Here is a 17,735-nt window from a genome sequence, read left to right as displayed (position 1 = left end):
GAACACCATCTGACTATAGTAAAAGGCTGGACTGTGAAGTCAAGTGCACAGAACACCATCTGACTATACTAAAAGGCTGGACTGTGCAGTCTACACCTACGGGACAATGTGGATATTATAATGATAGTCAGTGTCTACCAATCTTCATCTACTGCTCTTCTCTATTTTTTTTGACCCAGTCTCATGTAGCCCAGGTTACCCCCAAATTCCTGGTCTTCCTGACTCTACCTCTCAGGTGCTGAGACTGCAGGCATGTGCCATCATGTCCACAAGTTGCCAAGAGCTGCTGTTCACTGTACAGGATAGCTACCACTCCTCAAGACTAGTTCTGTACCCCACTTCCTTACATGAGGTATGCCTGAATTATGTGTTCTGGTGTTTTCCAGAATAGCACAAAGGAAATACAGCTCTAGTAGCCTGCAGTGTAAGCCAGCTTGACAGCACACCCTCTGCACACCTTCCATTTCCAGGTTTCCTCAGCCTCACTACTATCTACACCTCCCTCTGTACACCTCCCAAAAGAACTATGGGCCCTTCAACTGTCTCACGCTACAGCTCTAAGGAATCTGAAGAATGAGTTTCTGTGCATTACAGCCCTATTGTAATGACAATGCCTAGTTGGTTACCTGAAATGGGTACTTGCTGTAATAAGCATTGTCTTATTATGTGCTCCCCCACAACATATAGAAATTATTCAATCTAATATTTGCTACTAAAAAGAAAAAATATTCAATTGTTTTTGGTGAGGAAATAGACATTTTTTCTGTTTATGTATCTAGTCTTTATTAAGTCAAGTGGTCAATATCACACATTTCTGAAACTCTTAATTGTGAAGATTTGAACAATTTATATCCCAATTATGCCAACAAAGGGCCAGGTATCAGGAAAAGGATTAAACTTTATTCTTCGACTCAAGAAAAAAAAAACCCAAACAAACAAAAAAATAAAAGCAACAAAACAAACAAAAATCCAAACAGATGGAACTCATGGGTAAAAGGAAAGAATTTTGTATAATCTTGTGCATATATTAAAACACAGTATCTAATATGTATCGAAAACACTTTCTAGGGGCTGTAATGGATATGGGGCACATGGTCAGTATACATGGATACTGAGTAATGGCTGGACGTCAAGTTGAAGCTTGCTTTCACCTAACAATAGTGCATACATGATAAATACGTAAACTCAATAGACCTGGAACACAAACTTTACCACCTAGAAGAAAGAACCTGGTCAGTATACTTAAAAGATGGAGACGAAATCATATGAAAAACCTGTTAAAAATCAGTATGACTGATTCATCAACTGACTCAGACCTATTGCTCCAGTTTTCACTGGAGTCGTGACTGACAAAATCTAGTAATTAATTAACATGAGAATATAAGACAGCACTAAAGACAGGGTTTCTGTAGTGGTTGTACGTCCACCACCAGCTCTGAATCACCAGCTCTCAATTGTATCTTTCTTATACATTTAGATTGCAAAAGATCCTACTACAGAGTATGTTGGAAAACAAAAATCTCTTATTAAGAATAGATTTTACACAGAAGTTTAGTGAAAAGCTCTTCTAATGAAAACAGCAGCTACTAATGCAACTTCTTCCTGGTGCTTTCTAATAGATGGACTTTCAGAAAAAAATCTTTTAATTAAGCAAACTTTATTTGTATTATAAATTCTACTGACACACTGGGCTAAGAAGAGTTGAGACTTTATCTCTGAAATAGTATGAAATGATTTTTGCTCTGTAAGTCATAATAAATTTCAAAACAAAGTATTTTTCTTAAACATTTGCTTAATCCAACATTTCACTGCACAAAAAAGTAACATTTAATAAGTTGGTTCTACTAGACAGTTTTTAATATTAAACTGAGTTCCAAGTAAGTGGAAGCATGAAAAAGAGATACAAATATTCACACTGAACAAACTGTTGAAAGTCAAACTTAGTGTCAGTTAAGGAACCACACAGTTCTCCTGTTGCAGAGGTACTATCTGGAAATCTGGGGGTCATTTAACAGAGCTAAAACAATAAAAAGACCAAGTAACACGGCTAGCTGCATAGACATCAGCTATGAGAAAGAAGGCAAAAAAGTGTAGAATTAACATCTTAACTATTCATACAAACTCCAGCAAATGAGGACATAGCTGTGCTATGGTTGGTCAGTGTGGTTAAAGTTTACCAGTAGAGGATACCTGAGATGAACAACCACAGAGCTGCATCAGTGCGGAAAGCAATGTCCTCCTCCTCCACACACTGGTTAAAACTGTCAGTACTGACTTGTGGCTGGAAGTGTACTCAGAAGTTTGTTGACAGTTCCAAGCTTTAGAAAGCTACTTCATTGTCACATGAAGAGTTAGGCAGGGCAGCAATTGGGCGTACTTCTCAACAGACTTTCCAGTTTTTTTTTCCTTAGTTCAATATTTCAAAGTCTAGATCTGTCATGTGAGGAAAAGTTTAAAAAAAAAATCTTTCATCCATGGGTAAAGTTTATGGAAAATAAAACCAAGTGTAGAAGATTAATAATTAGTTATAAAGACCAGCATCATATGATAAACCAGATATAAATAATGTACTTTTTATGGCAAATCTACTCAGGACCACACAGTACCACACATGGATTACCACAAGTAGATTCTGGCACCCCCATTTCTGCCTCCAACTTTCAGGTCCACTGTAGACTGGAAAGGACATCTGGGCAAAGCTGTCTGCTGAATCTCAGGGTCACGCTGAGATGCTGGCCTGTCTGGGACACAACATCATCAGTCCCAGCACTCGACCCGTTCATGCACTGCATCAGCTGCTCCATCTTCCCTGTGCATCTCACAGTCACTACTTGTCTGTCACTATTTAAAAAAAGAAAAATAAGAGTGTGTTAGTAGCCAGGCAACGCATACTCTCCTATATAGAAGTTGCCTTAAGTAATTTGGGACCAAATAATGCTTAAAGTTAGGAAAGGCTGGAGAGAAGCAGCAATTGATAATCACTATAGTCACCGCTCACTTAACTGAACTCTCCAGGGACAGCATAAAGAGCCATGCCTGCACATTATTATTTCTTTTGTAGTCACAGAGAAAGAAAAGCAATTCTAAGAGTTACAGAACATGATTATTGTGATGTATCATAGAATTAAAAATTTGTTTCAGATATTATAAAATTGAATCAATGCAAATGAATGAAAACATTATAACTGAAAAACATTTATATTTTTAACCACTTTTCTTTTACCGAAAATATTTTTCCATATAATATATTCTGATTACTATTTCTCCTTCCCTCTCATCTTCCCTTTCTGTCTCTCCTTACAAACAGCTACCAAAAGAATATTAAAACAAAAACAAACAAACTAGAATAGAAAAAAAGCAAACAAAAAGAAGACAAAGAGCAAAAGAAAAAGCACAAAAAACATATATGCACACGAACACACAGACATATTCATACATACAAGAATCCCATAAAAACAGAACTGGAAACCCTCATCTACACACAAAGCACCTGTAAGATTAACAGATAAAAGCCCCAAGACAAAGATGCTCCAAACATGCCACTGCGCTTGTGCTGTGCTGTGAGGTGTGCACCACAGAAGACTGCCAGGACACAGATCCAAGCCAACGCAGAGTCTCCATCCAGCCTGCTGGCGACTATGCTGGGTGTTCCGACCCAAATGCACTTTGGTGCTACTCTTATGGTGAACTATTAAGCACAAAAAAACACATCCTGGGCTGACAAATCTGTTAGCCTGAAGCCAAAAAGCAAAGTCCATCAGGCAACTTGCCCCAGCCTGTGGCTCCCAATCACTCGTAATGAGATCCGATGCCCTGTTCTGGTGTGTCTGAAGACAACTACAGTGACGTACGCTGGAGCAAGTAGGCCGGCAGAGGTCCTGAGTTCAATTCCCAGCAGCCACACACATGATGGCTCATGGCCATCTATCTGTACAGCTACAGTGTACATATACACATAAAATAAATAAAATAATCTTAAAAAAAAAAGACATTCATTTGGAGTGCTAAGTTTTAAAAACTGGCATTTTTTAAAAAAAATACATATCAATATATTCTTTACATATGTTATTTATTTCCATTCTAAGGTGACACCAGAAACTATATAGTAAACAAATATTTAAGAAAACAGAATTATGTTCAGAATGTATTTCAAGTGAACAAAGCAGTATGGCAATTGCATTTTCTTACCCCATTACTTGTGTAAAAACATTACATAAATGTCTTGAAAATGTAAAGACATCTTGGATAGCGACTGAGGCCTGCAGTCTTCCCACTGAATGAACAACAACTATTCAAATGGATTTTATTTTTTAATTATTTTTTAATAATTTATATGGGTGTAAATATTTGATAGACATGACAGACTGCCTGTGCACATGCATGTGGAAGCCAAAGACCAGTAAGGAGTGTCTTCCCACCCCTACCTGAGGTGACTCTACACCTAGAGCTTTGTGTTTGGCAGGGCTGCCAGTGAGCCCTAAGATCTGCCACTCTAGTCCTCTGCCTATAATGCCTGACAATGCCTGGCTTTCATTTTGTTGCTGGGCCTAGCAGATGTTTACAGAATATTTCACCTAAGCACAAGTGAATATACCTTCTTAGTAGCAAATGGAACTTTCTCCAAAACTGACCACATACTTGGACACAGAGCAAGTCTCAACAGAAAGAAGAAAACTGATTCCTAAGTGACCACCACAGACTAAAGCTGGATATTGTCAACATGAAACAAAAGAGTTTACAAACTCATGGAAACTGAACAACTACTCACCACTGAAATGAAAAATGTGTCAAAAGGTTAAAAATGAAAACACAACATACAGAAACCTATAGGATACAATGAAGGTAGTTATAAGGGGCAAGTTCATAACATTAAGTGCCTACATCAAAAAGTTGGAGAGATTACGTATTGGTAATAGCACCACATCTGAAACCTCTGTAATAGCTAAGAAATAGTATCCCAAAAGCGTAGACAGCAAGGACTAAACTCAGGGCTGAAGTCAATGAAACAGCTACAGACAAAATCAACAACCAAGTTACAAAGAGTCAATGAAACAATGTTAGTAATGCAAAGAACAGTGAGTGAGCAGACAGGTAACTTCCCCTCTCTCCCCACACTCCTTCCTCACTCACAGGGACATCTAATTAGGCTACAAATCATTACTCATTATTAAAATTTCTGGGACCAGAGCTCAGCAGTTAAAAGCACTTGCTTGTTCTTCCAGACTCAGAGATGTACACACAATGAAAAATAATAAAACTAAACATTTAAAAATTGTTAGGGCCAGGCTGGATTATAGCCCATTAATTACAAACATATTTGTGTTTCCAAAATGTATTCTTTAGCCTCATCATAACTTTTTACTTTCATTGCACTGTTAAGTTGAGATTTTTATATTTTTGTATAAATCATGCTCTTTATCTCTCTTGAGTAATCAGGGTACTAGTTAGAAGTTATTATCTTTAACTTTCACATATAAACAGTCAAACAACAGAAAGCCTTATTGGAACTGAAGTACCGACAACATAAACCCTGCATGCAGAAGCCAGCCAGCTGCCTCAGGGGCGCTGAGAGAGGAGAGTGCTGGACCGGCAGTGGTATGGAATGCAATCAGGTCCTCTGCACTAGACTCACCTCCACTCTCCCTGAGGCAGCTATCATGTGCTGACAATCATGTTCAATTCCTGATTTCATTCCTGGTCATACTGTGCGACTACTGTTTCAGTCCCTCCTAGAAGTTAAGACAATACAGATCAGCTCATTATTATTCATTGCCTAAAGCAAACAGACATCAGCACACAGGAGCAAAGGAGAAGCTGACGAATGGAGGCCAGTTTTCTCCTCACAGCCAACTCCAAACAAAAGTTTTTCTCTAAGAGGACTGGGGTCTGTAACATCCTTGTAAACAGAAGTGTACATAATCAAAAGAACAGAGAATCAGAGTCAGAAAATAATGTAGTTCTAAAACCTGATTAACTTCCTTGACCATGGTAAAGCTCAGTTCCCCAAAGACAAACCAAAACAAAAACACAACACAAAACCCATGTGCACTGAGTGACAAGGTAGCAATTCTTTTTTTTTTTAATTTTTAAAAAATTATTTACTTATTTTATGTATGAGTACACTGTTGCGGTCTTCAGACACATCAGAAGAGGCCATTGGATCCCATTACTTATGATTGTGAGCCACCATGTGGTTGCTGGGAATTGAACTCAGGGCCTCTGGAAGAGCAGTCAGTGTTCTTAACAGCTGAGCCACCTCTCCAGCATCCAAGGTAGCAATTCTTAAGGATGACCTCACCATTGTACAAAAGAAGCAAAAGAAGGAAATCACTGACCTTGGGCTGTCTGTGTCAGTCAGTGCCTTCTGGATAACAAAATGTTTCCACATTGCATGCTATTCTCATCTGGCATAATTAACATGCAAAATGTTATTTAAGTGGATTATACATAGATCAGATCTAAGAATCAAATATCTAGACCATAAAACAGTAAATAAATCTTCACAAGGTCTCCTTAGGTTTGAAGTTAAAAAAATCTCTTAAAAATGAAACATTTCTGAAGGATGGCCAGAATTTTGCATTTAAACATTTAATATTCTCATATTTATTCAAAGTGAGGCCCAAAAGACTAGGTGTTGTCAAAGCTGTATCTTAACAAACTCACTTTCATTCCTAGCTTCTATCTAATACCAGTAATTAAGGATTCTGTCCCTCTCTCACCAACGTCTATTAATGCCAAGCTGTAACAATCTTTCTTACATGCTGAATGCTCTGTTAACAGAACATCTAGCAACTACTACTGCTGTTTTCTATACGTTAGCAACCACTGGAAAAACTAAAAACTTCCTGTACCACTCCATCTTTAAAAAGTATAACTTTCTTTTACTCATTACATTATTTGAAGCTGAAACTATGGAAACAGCAGTCAACAGGAATAAAGATAGGAACTATTGTATTGGCCTTTTGTTATGACAGGATAAACAGGGCCACGCACTCAGCAACTGAGTTTGGCAAAGCTTACACGAGCAGCGCAGGACAGCCCAGGGAGTGCAGGTGCCTGCTCACTGCCAATCCTCCAGCTCGGAACCAGAACACACATGGTACAAGGAAAGAACTAACTCTGCAAGTGTTTTTTCTGACCTTTTTCTTGCACATGTGTTTGTACACACACACCCTCCCAATAAATAAAATAAAATAAAAGTAACTAATCAAAATAAATGTTTTCAGCTGCACTCAATGCTCTGAAGATGTTGGTCATTTCAACAGTACTGATGTCCTTATAGCTGCTTTACTACCTCACACTACTGAGAGCTGAGCCTGCTATGAAGAAGAAGAGGACTTCAAACTCCTATCCCTCTGTCTCCACTTCAGTGTACTGGTGTTATAAGCTCACTCCACAGTGCCTAGTTCATGACTAGTACTTTCGCAAGCATCAGTAATTCAGATTTTCTTAATTTCTTTGGTGGGTTTGTGAAATAGGTCATTCACTCTTATTTTTAATACAAAGTGGTCAAATAACAAACATTATTAAGAAAGCAGTAGCATTAATTTTTTCTTTATGATTTGAAAATACTTACATGTATTCCTGGAAGTCATCCAACCGAATGCCAACTGGGCATATGCCAAGGAAACAGTGAAGAACATAATGGCAAAGCTAAACAAGTTTTTTGGCACATCATGACATGGTTGAGAGCTGGCTCATGGACTTGTTAAAATTCATGAATTTGAAGAGCTGCAAAAGATAAGGACAGTATTACCATGTGAATACATAATACAATGTGCTCTAAACATACACTCAGATATAATTCTACCATAACAGGAATGGATGTGCCATAATGTTAAGTGACATATACATATTGCAAAAAGCCAAATGTATGACTTTAGATGACACATTTAGATTTACTCTAATTCACAGGCAAAGTATGGTTTCATGTTAGGATGATGAGCAGCATGCTAATGCATAGTGGTGACTGTTGAACAATGTATGAATGCACTTGCTGTCATTGAAGGGCTTACATGGGCAGTGCTGTTTTGTTATACATATTTGCTATATAAGCAGATGATGTATATATGCTTGTTTCCCCTTACTCAACCATCAGTATCTGCTCGCTCTTTCACACAGTGCAAGGAGTGCTCCTCAGAACCTGGCTTGTGAGAGTTTCCCTCCAGCCTCTCTCAGAGAAAAGGGACTGCCCGACATCTTAGGTAAAGTATCTGCTCCTTCCTGACTTCACATCATCTTTCTATAACTTCTTTTTTCTTACTTGCATCAAGTGAAACTCTGGTGGACCTCAGTGTTATCCTAGGACTCCATGACTAGAGAACATGCTAAGATGGCCTTTTACTACATGTGTTAAACAAAACATCCAGGGTTAGATTCAACAAGAATCCAAATAGCAGAAATGACTTCACTCATAGTCAAAGCATACTGGATATAAATATGGAGCAGCATTGTATGGTCACAGGATGAGTGACTTGAAAAATGAAAAGTAATAATGTGTGGATCATATGAAATATGTCACCTTAATCCAGAAGGGAAAAAAATACAGTGACAGAACCTATACTATACAAGTATACTACCAGTATGCCAGATGCTCAAAGATGGGGAATAATTTCATTTCTTCTGAAAAAAAAAAATTCCTCTATACTCAATGTTTGGTATCATTTGCTATTATATGGTTAGTATTGTGAGTAGAAAACAAAACAAACTTTATAACAATATAAATTTATTTTAATATGATTTATTTTTCTCCACCAATGTATGAATTCTACAGTTGACCATGATACTTATCAACAGCATTCATGAAGTTAGCAACTAAAAGGGAAGTACTAAGAAGTCAGGAAAAGAAATCTGCTGGATGTGTACCAGAGGATGTGCATGCGTGTGTGCCTGCATTCACACGTTCAGGGGATGTGTACCAGAGGATGTGCATGCGTGTGTGCCTGCATTCACACGTTCAGGGGATGTGTACCAGAGGATGTGCATGCCTGTGTGCCTGCATTCACATGTTCAGGCCTGAGAGGTGATTCTGTAATAAACTCAAGTTCAAATGAGAAAGCTTGCTATGTCTAAAGTCACCCTCACTCAGATCAATTTGTACCTATTTCCTTTCCTTCTAAAATTTAACTTGATTTTGTGCATGAGTGTTTTGTCTGCATGTATGTCTGAGTGCAACATGTGCCAGAGGTCAGCAGGAGTTATCATATCCCTTAGTACTGGAGTTGTGGATGGTTGTGAATAGACACATGGGCACTAAGAATTAAACCTGGATCCTCTGAAAGTGCCAGGTAATCAATGAGCTGTCTTTCCAGCCCTTTCTATTTGCTAAGCATCATCTTGATTTCTGGTTTTGTTTAAAAAATTTTTTTTTTGTTTTTTTTTTTTCTTTATTTTCTGACTTCCACACATCTGTTCTTCCCTCCCTTTCTTTACCAAATATATGAGACAGTTATATGTATACCATAATATACACTAGCTTCTAAAGAGTAAGCCATTATGATTATGATTATTGTTGCTACTGCTGATACAACACAAGACACATCCATCAAGTTCTCTTTCATGATTTCGATGTTCACTCACATATAAGTCATGTTTCCCTTAAAACATACAATTTGTTTGTTTATTTATCTCCGGGTATGGACAGGCTGTATGTAGGCTATGGCAGACAGGAAGAAGTGAGAGGACAGCCTGTCATGCAGTTCTCAGAAATGAACTCAGGCTGGGAGGCTTAGCAGAAAGATGCACTCTTGCCAGCCTCTTATTTTCTATTTCAACAAATTTTAAAGGAAAATTATTTTCAATCTATTTACAATGAATTTTGGGAAGTGGGTAAAGCAGAGTAACTGTCAAGTGGAAGAGAAAGGAGAGCAGGCAGAGGAAGAAGAGTGCCAACCGAGCAATGTAGATCCTTTTATAAATTCAATGGATCCTTTTTTTTTTTTTTAGGAAAACAGAAACCATGGATACAGAGTAATGTATAGCAAGATACACCAGCCTAAGATTTAAGCAGGTAACAATCCACCACACTTATACATTCAAATGCATAAGAAAAGGTCTGAAATTAACAAAGTAAAAGTTTATGAAAATTAGTTTTTACATGAGCTCTATGGAAGCAAGTGAGACAGGATGGTGCTTAGTTTATTAAGTGGCTTAGTTGATGAGGAACATGAAGTTAGCAGGGGTTAGAAGCTGGAGACAAGCACCTGGAAGATGATGTTCTCGGACTCTATTCTATCTTACGCTTTCTTGCTCTTAAGACAAAAATCTTTGATGAACATACAATTTCTGTTCCCTGTGGACTATCAGAGGAAATTCTATACTATGCTTCCTATCAGTCAAAATATTTCATGCTCTTTCCTCTTGCCCTAACTTTATACATTTTCATTCAAAATTAATTTTTATTATCAGTTAAAGAAAATCATTACCACAAATACTACTTTTGTCTCATTAGTTAAGACAACTATGATCTCCTAAATTACTCTCAGGATCAGTATGGTTAAATGAGAGCATACTGTAAACACTGCATGTTACTCTCAGGAAGGTTTCTTATAAAAATGAAAGTGATCATCACAGAAGTTGAAGTACTAAACTTTTGGACACTCACAACAATATATCAGAGACTGTAATTAACACCTTTTATAATACAGTATAAAATTTAGTATTGTTCTCCAGCCTATCATGAAGATAATATCCAGGCAATTACACTCCTGATAGTGTAGTTTCTGAATTGTTTGAGGATGCAAATTTTCAGTACATCTTCCACTACAAAGTGAATAAAGAAACAGAAGAAAATTTCACAGGCTGTCAGGAAAAAAATCAAAACCTGTGCTGTTGCAGATGACCTTATGTCATATTCCTGGCAATCCAACTAACAATCTCCATTACAGTAACACAACAGCAATGCATAAACTGAAGAGGAGAGCCAGTCCATCTACTCTGCCCTTCTACTACAGGGTTAAACAAACAAACAAACCACCACCACCACCAACAACAACAACAAAACCACTGCTATCAAAAGTTACAACAACCCAGTGAAAAATCATTTGGGTCACCATCACTAGCTCCATGTAGAAACATGAGCTACGAAGTTAAGACATTAAAACTTCCCAGGGTCTTCCACCTTCTTAGTATTACTTCCTTCTTAGAATATGTATCTATTGCAAGATATATGCACACATATAAATGTGTGTACGCCTTAAATCCCAGCACCTGAAAGGCAGTGGCAAGTGGATCTCTAAATTCAAGGCTAGACATGTCTACAGAGCAAGTTCCAGGACAGCCAGGGCCACACAGAGAAACCCTGTCTTGAAAAACTAATGTGCGTGGGTACATATATGCATATGTATTTATTTAATTTATCCTTTGATTACTGTCTAATTTTTAATATGAAAGTTTAATCAACAGATAAGCCTTTCTAAGAGCTGGATGACATTCTACTCTGACATGACAAATGTAAGCCCTGGACTCAGATATGCGACTGGACTCATGAGCCAGCATATGAGGTATTAGGCTGTCAGTGTGGCATTTTGTACCAGCTTCGTCTTAGAAGATCCTCCTCCCTCTCATCTCTCATCTGCTACCCTAAACCCTCAACCTACCTTAACGGTCCCCACTCCAGCTAAGTTTCTTTTCCAGTTTCATGTTCATGTCCCTTTGCCAACTCCCATTCCTCATTTTTTTTTCTTTTGAAATGTATGAAGTGAAGTAATAAAGTGAAAAACAGAGTTCTGGGAATGTAGAAATAAAGTTTCACAGTAAAATAAGGGAACCATGCTTTCTGGGAAGCAGCAAGCAGTGTGGAAACAAAGTTTTACAGTAGCAAGCAGCAGCTTCAGACACTGAGAAGTGTGTTCCAGAGATAGGCAAGGACATTCTGTAAAAACAAAGTTCTGGTGGAGACAGAATGACCAGGCCATTCTGACTAAGCTAAGTAAAACCAAAACAAAATAACTGGTGGTCACAATGACGTTAAGGTCCACGAAAACAAGATTAGCAATTCTCGGAAGACCCCCCCAACCCCTCCTGTGGTGAATTTCGAAAAAGACCACATAATTTGTCATCCTGACCTTGCTGATGACAATCCCCCTACCACCTAGTTACTCAGCCCCTTCCCAGGGACTTTTCAAGGCCAGGTGCAGAGCTGGATAGGGAAGTTGACTGACTAAGCCAAGAATAGTTCCCTGAGCAAGCCAACCAATGCCTGATGAGATCCTTTGTCCTGTGTGCCACCAACCAGAGTCAGCCAGCCAGCCCTGTTGCAGAAATCTGCCTTCTATAAAGTATAAAAGATGTGTGCTTTCTGAGTTCGGGGTTGACCCCCCTGTGAGGGTGGGCAACCCCACATACATGGATCAATGTGTGCTTTCTGAGTTCAGAGTTGTTTCACCTTGCATGGCTGAGCAACCCCACACATGTGGATCAATAAACCTCAAGTTATTGCAACGATCTATTGTCAATCTGTGATCTGGGTTGAGCCAAAATTACAACAGAAGTATGAACTAGGTCACTCAGTATTAAGTCCTATCAGAAGTGCAGTTGGCCCACAGGATAAACATCCTCTCTCCCAGGGTTCTGCCACTCCCAACTACTCAGTACCTGCTTATTGTCTGTGATATCATTTTACACTCAATAACCTTTTGTGTTTCACAGTAATTGGAGGACTATCTTCACAAATTCCCACTTTCAACATGCCATTCTGAGAAAATGAAATGATGTACTTAATGGCACCATCTCATTGTCAGGATAAAATACCCAGCTATAGAATTTCAGTTTTTAAAGCTATCAGCCAAGTATTCAGTACCATGGCCTCCATTGTGGCAAGTGGCCAGACTAGAAGCTGGCCTCCCAGAATCCAAGTAAGCTCTAACAGTGGCCTCCAAGACAGGACTGTGGTAAGTGAGAATTCCTCTCCACTGCCAAATCTTTCATTCTTTACTACTTAACGTTTGGAGTGTGTTTTAAATAGAGCAGTATTGAAAGCATTACCCTATGACAATCTCAGTGCAAACTCAGAATGAAGTGGCCTACGCATCTTAAGACATCTCTCTATGGCACACTGTGGCTCTTAGTCTGTAGACCACATTCAGAAACTGAGAAAACAGTGTCAAGTTACTGAGGAACTGCCTTGATAATGTTCATCTTAGTATCTTGGAAGAGATAGACATATTTAAGACAGTCTATTGACTTTTAATTGTCAGTTACCTGATTATCATTCCCAGTTTTCACAGGAATCATTAGGAAAAGCGTGGCAGTAATTACAATGCACTTTGATTCATCTTAGTTCCAACTGGCTATTACAGCAGAGCTGAGTTTAATGTGAAAAAGAATGACAAAGTAGACAGACTATATTCTTACTAAGTGTTAATGTATGTGTAAGCAATCATGTGAGTGCCGGGCAAGTATTATAAGGTGCTATCCAGTGTGAACTATCAATCATCCTGGTGTTGATCCATGTTTTGTTCTCTTGTAGAAGCAACATTATCTAAGTCGATAATAAGTGTATCTACACAGTCTACACAGTCTATTTTCTTTACTGTCTACTCTCCACCTCACTCTTCCTTGCATGTGGGCAAGGGTATCTTTTCTACTGATATGCTCCAAGAGCCAAGAACAGTACCTGCACAATATCTTTCTCTGAGAACTACAGGATAAATCAATGTCTACTGTGAGTGGAAAACTGAGGGGAAGGAGTCAGGGAGAAAGTGGAGAAACAATGGTAAATGTAGTCTGAAAAGCCTGTAATAGCTAAAGACAGATGCTAGGAACAAACAAATAGTGCTTTTTGGAAAGCTTACAGAACTGGGGTGAACTAAGACTGGATTAAGGTTCTTTTGAATATTTCTATGTGTGTGTGTGTGTGTGTACAAGCAGAAACCAGAGGTCTAGGTCGGATATTACTCTTAGAGCTATCCATCTGACTATCTGAGACAGAGTCTCCCAGTAGGACCTTGAACTGGCTAAACAGGCTATGGTTGCTGGCCAGTAAGCTCCAAGACTCCTCCCGTTTCTGCCTCCCCAGTGCTGGGATTACAAGTATGTGCTCTAATGTCTGCTGTTTAGTGGGTTCTGGGGCTTGAGTCTGGGTCATCATGCTTACCCAGGAAATACAGTATAGGCTGAACTGTCTCTCCAACCTCCCCTCTAAGATTTTTTGTATTTTGTTTTGTATGTTTGATTGTGACAGTGTCTCATATAGAATAAGTTAGCCTTAAATGTGCTGCATTGTTGAGGGTTGAGGGTTCCTGAGCTTTTCATCGTCCTGCCTTCACTTTCCAAAAGACAGTATTGCAGGTATAGTGCTGGGATGAAGCCCACTGCTGTGTGCATACTAGGCAAGCACTCTACCAACTGAGCAACATCTCCAGGACTTAAAGTCCTCTCTGAATCATAATGCTCTTCTGGAATCTAAAATCCTTTTGCCAAGTACTTGGAATCCTATCAATCTTGATGCTTCAACTCTCATGTTGCTTTCAGCCAGATCCTTAGTACCCTTTATCAGGAAGGGTATTTTTTCCCTAGCCCATATTCATAATAAGACATTTCTAGATAACTAGCTAGAAATAGGAAGGGCCCTAAGCCTGAAGTACACACCTGACCACAAGAACAAGTTGACGTTGGTGTTGTACCATAAAAAGTCACAAAATGTTGACTGGGTTTCTTGGTCCAGCCACATGATTTTTCTGAAGCCAGGAAGGTGGTCAGCTGTTTCATTGTCCCTAGTTCCTGAGAAATCCAGGTAAGAGCTTGCCCCACTTTATTATTCTCCAGTGGTGACTCATTTTCTTTTCTACTCTCTATACAATCTCACTTGTGTAGACTCAACTAATTTAAGAGCACAAATAGAAAAAGATCAGCAACAAAACAGGTGAAATCATCAGAACACTTGTGTCAGTCACACACACTTATTTCTTGGTAAAATATTTAATATAAGTTTATCACATGGGTAAATATATATACAACATGGTATTTCATTGCTTACTGAATTCTCATAAGAGTTATTGACCTTCAGAAATGAAGGTCCTTAAAAAAAAAATAGAAATGAGGGTCCTAAGATTTAGTGATGCTAATTTAGTCTCTAAAAGTATGAGGAACCAATAGCAGAGATGTCTGCCCACGAAACCTGTATCATCAGATGTAAGTTTCCATGGCTGCCTTCCCTGGTTGTATGAGTCAAGGACTAAAGCACACAATGCCTTCAGTGAGAATTACAGAGAACAGAGAAAGGTACCTCACTTTTCAGTTTTTGTGTTTCCATATGAAATATGGGACTTACCTTGGAGGCATTCTATGAGGGAGAGGAGGTAGCATCATCTTTGAACAGGGCCTGGTACACAGGAGTTGTACAAACCTCTTATCAACATGGTGAGATGAGGCAGCTTATCAGCAAAGGCAGCACAGATCAAGGGTGTACTTATGCTTTTTAGGCCCTAGAAAATGGATCGTCAGAAACTATCCACACTGTCATAACATAGGAAAACAGCTTTTAAGACATACTACTTTTCCCTCTAAAACTGAATTTTACTAAATTTCTGTCAATGAAGCTAAATGGGGTATCTACTGGGTAGGTGACAAATAATTTGGTTGTTAAAAAAAAAAAAAAAGGTATACCCTGGTGTAATTTAGAGAATATAAATTTTTGGATAACACAGTTTCCATAAAATGATCTACATAACCTCACAAAATCAGCATACATCATTAAAAAGAGGACTATGCCTTTAAGGATACACCTCAGGGCAGTAAAACAAGAGATATCAGGAGGGCCACCGTGAAACAGCCTGGGTAATCTTAACTTCTTTAGATTCTCTTCAATAATTCTAAGAATAAGTACCTTTATAAATACCACACAAGGTGTTTAAAGCATGGGAATCAAAATGGACAAGGCCTCTGCAGAAATGTCCATGTACAAATATAAACTTAGTATCATTAATCTAAACTAGAGAAGTATAGGCTTTATACCAGACCAAAGCATCCTCAGCACCTCACATTTAAGTAACTCTAGCAGACACATAATAGAGGGAAGGTAAAAGATGAGAGGTACCCAGCACAGTCCTGCATCCCCAGGAGACAAGCTGAAAAAGGGCAGATGGCACAGGGACAAGAGAGTAGTGTAAAGAGAAAGAGAAAAGGGCAAGACCAGACAGTCTCAGTGGGATGCACAGAGCTGCACATTGTATCTGTAGAAGAGAAACAAAGACACCCGATTTTGTCACTGTGACAGGGTAGGCAGGGAAGAAGAGTCTTCCTCCATAGGTCTTAACAAGAGAAAGAAACCCTGGCCAGTGCCAGACATAGAATCTGCCATCAAAAAAAGTTTATGAGAAGTGTGATCTGTGCAGGAATGGACACAGAGAAGGGGTTTTCTGCACCCTGTAGCTTGTGCACAAGTGGGGACCTCCCTCCAAAGGGCTCTTTCCTCATCCAACTTGATGGCTAGAGCAGGAGGATCAGCAGTCTCTGTATCTTTTTACCTTAAGTCCCAATATCCTCCACACCCAACTGGGTAAGCAGTGGACCACCGTGAGATCAAAGGCCCAAGATCCTGGCTGCGATATGGACTGGACCCAGGCCCATGGGATAGATACATGGCATGAATTAAAGGTAGATTAAACTGAGAGATGTGGCTAGAGCTCTGAGGAAAGGAACAAATTCAGCCATGTATGGACAACAAGTGAAGGCTCAGTGTACAGAGTTCAGTTAGCTTTGGTTGCATCACCCTCTACAATTAAGTTTTCAATGGTTTCCTCCATTGCCTAAGCTTGGCTGTCCAAAAACTTGCTCTGCAGACTGGCCTTGAACTCAGAGATCTGCATGCGTCTGTCTCTTGAGCGCTGGAACCAAAGGCATGTACCACCACACTTGGACCTATACTTTTCTCAAACTGCTTTCATAAGATCTTTATAAGTTCTGGATTATTGTTCATTCCAGACATACTCAAGTTGACAACTGAGAATAGCTATGACAACCCACCCCTTGTCAATCTGATATACAATCATATTTCCATCTCCAAATAAAAACAAGTTATAACATAATAAATCCTAACATAATGTAACTATCCCTAGTACTAATAAACTAATGCATAAGTTTAGCTGGGTGGGACCTTGCCCTTACCTCACCACTCCCATTTAAAACAGGATTTAGCTCCATTCCACTCCCTGGTGCCCCTTTAATCCTTGAACCCTACATTTTGTATTTTTTCATTCTAAGCTTGCTACGCTTGATCAAAAAATACCCAGAGGACACAGTCTATGCTGCGCTTTTTTGAGACCTTCCTCAATATAACTTACCTGAATCTCTTCACCTTAGCCTCTGTCAGACTCCCCAGAAAAGGGCAAAAAGCATCCATATTCCTCACCAAAACACTATAAGAGTGACCTCCAGGCAACAAACTACAATTCCTCTCCTCTGAAATCCCAAGAGTTCAAATCCCCCTCAGCACTAGTGTCTTCCATATTCCTACTTAGAATGGCCTATTAAGCCCCACTTAAAGTCATTGCTTTCCAAATCTGAAGTCCCCACATCCACATTCCTCCAAACAAAAGCATGGTTTGGTCTATTCCAGCAAGACCTCAGTCCCAACTTCTGTCTTAGTTATGTCTTCCACTGCTGTGAAGACACATCACGATCAAGGAAACTCTTATAAAGGAAAACATTTAACTGGGGCTTGCTTATGGTTTCAGAAGTTCAGTTCATTATCAGCATGATGGGAAGCATGGCATTGTGCAGGCAGATTTGGTGCT

At 39.1% G+C, this 17,735-nt stretch overlaps 1 protein-coding gene across 4 annotated transcripts in view; it reads right to left on the bottom strand.

Annotated features, from left to right (window-relative positions):
- Positions 1-200: 200 nt before the first annotated feature.
- The window catches only part of LOC116067999 (THO complex subunit 2), a 33,585-nt gene continuing 16,050 nt past the window's right edge, over positions 201-17,735 (bottom strand). For 2 of the 4 annotated variants that reach the window (XM_031337051.1, XM_031337053.1), the window contains exons 4-8: positions 15,272-15,425; positions 7,577-7,731; positions 6,336-6,404; positions 5,633-5,729; positions 201-2,841 (exon numbers count right to left, since the gene is read on the bottom strand). The gene's annotated coding sequence lies outside the window, so the exon portion shown is untranslated. The remainder of the gene's footprint in view (positions 2,842-5,632; positions 5,730-6,335; positions 6,405-7,576; positions 7,732-15,271; positions 15,426-17,735) is intronic. The other 2 variants (XM_031337052.1, XM_031337054.1) reach the window with 2 other exon arrangements.

The sequence above is a fragment of the Mastomys coucha genome, unplaced genomic scaffold (genome assembly GCF_008632895.1).
Source record: "Mastomys coucha isolate ucsf_1 unplaced genomic scaffold, UCSF_Mcou_1 pScaffold22, whole genome shotgun sequence".
Taxonomy (NCBI): domain Eukaryota; kingdom Metazoa; phylum Chordata; class Mammalia; order Rodentia; family Muridae; genus Mastomys; species Mastomys coucha.
The sequence above is the reverse complement of the archived record's forward strand: the minus strand, read 5'-3'. Positions and strand labels throughout refer to the sequence as shown.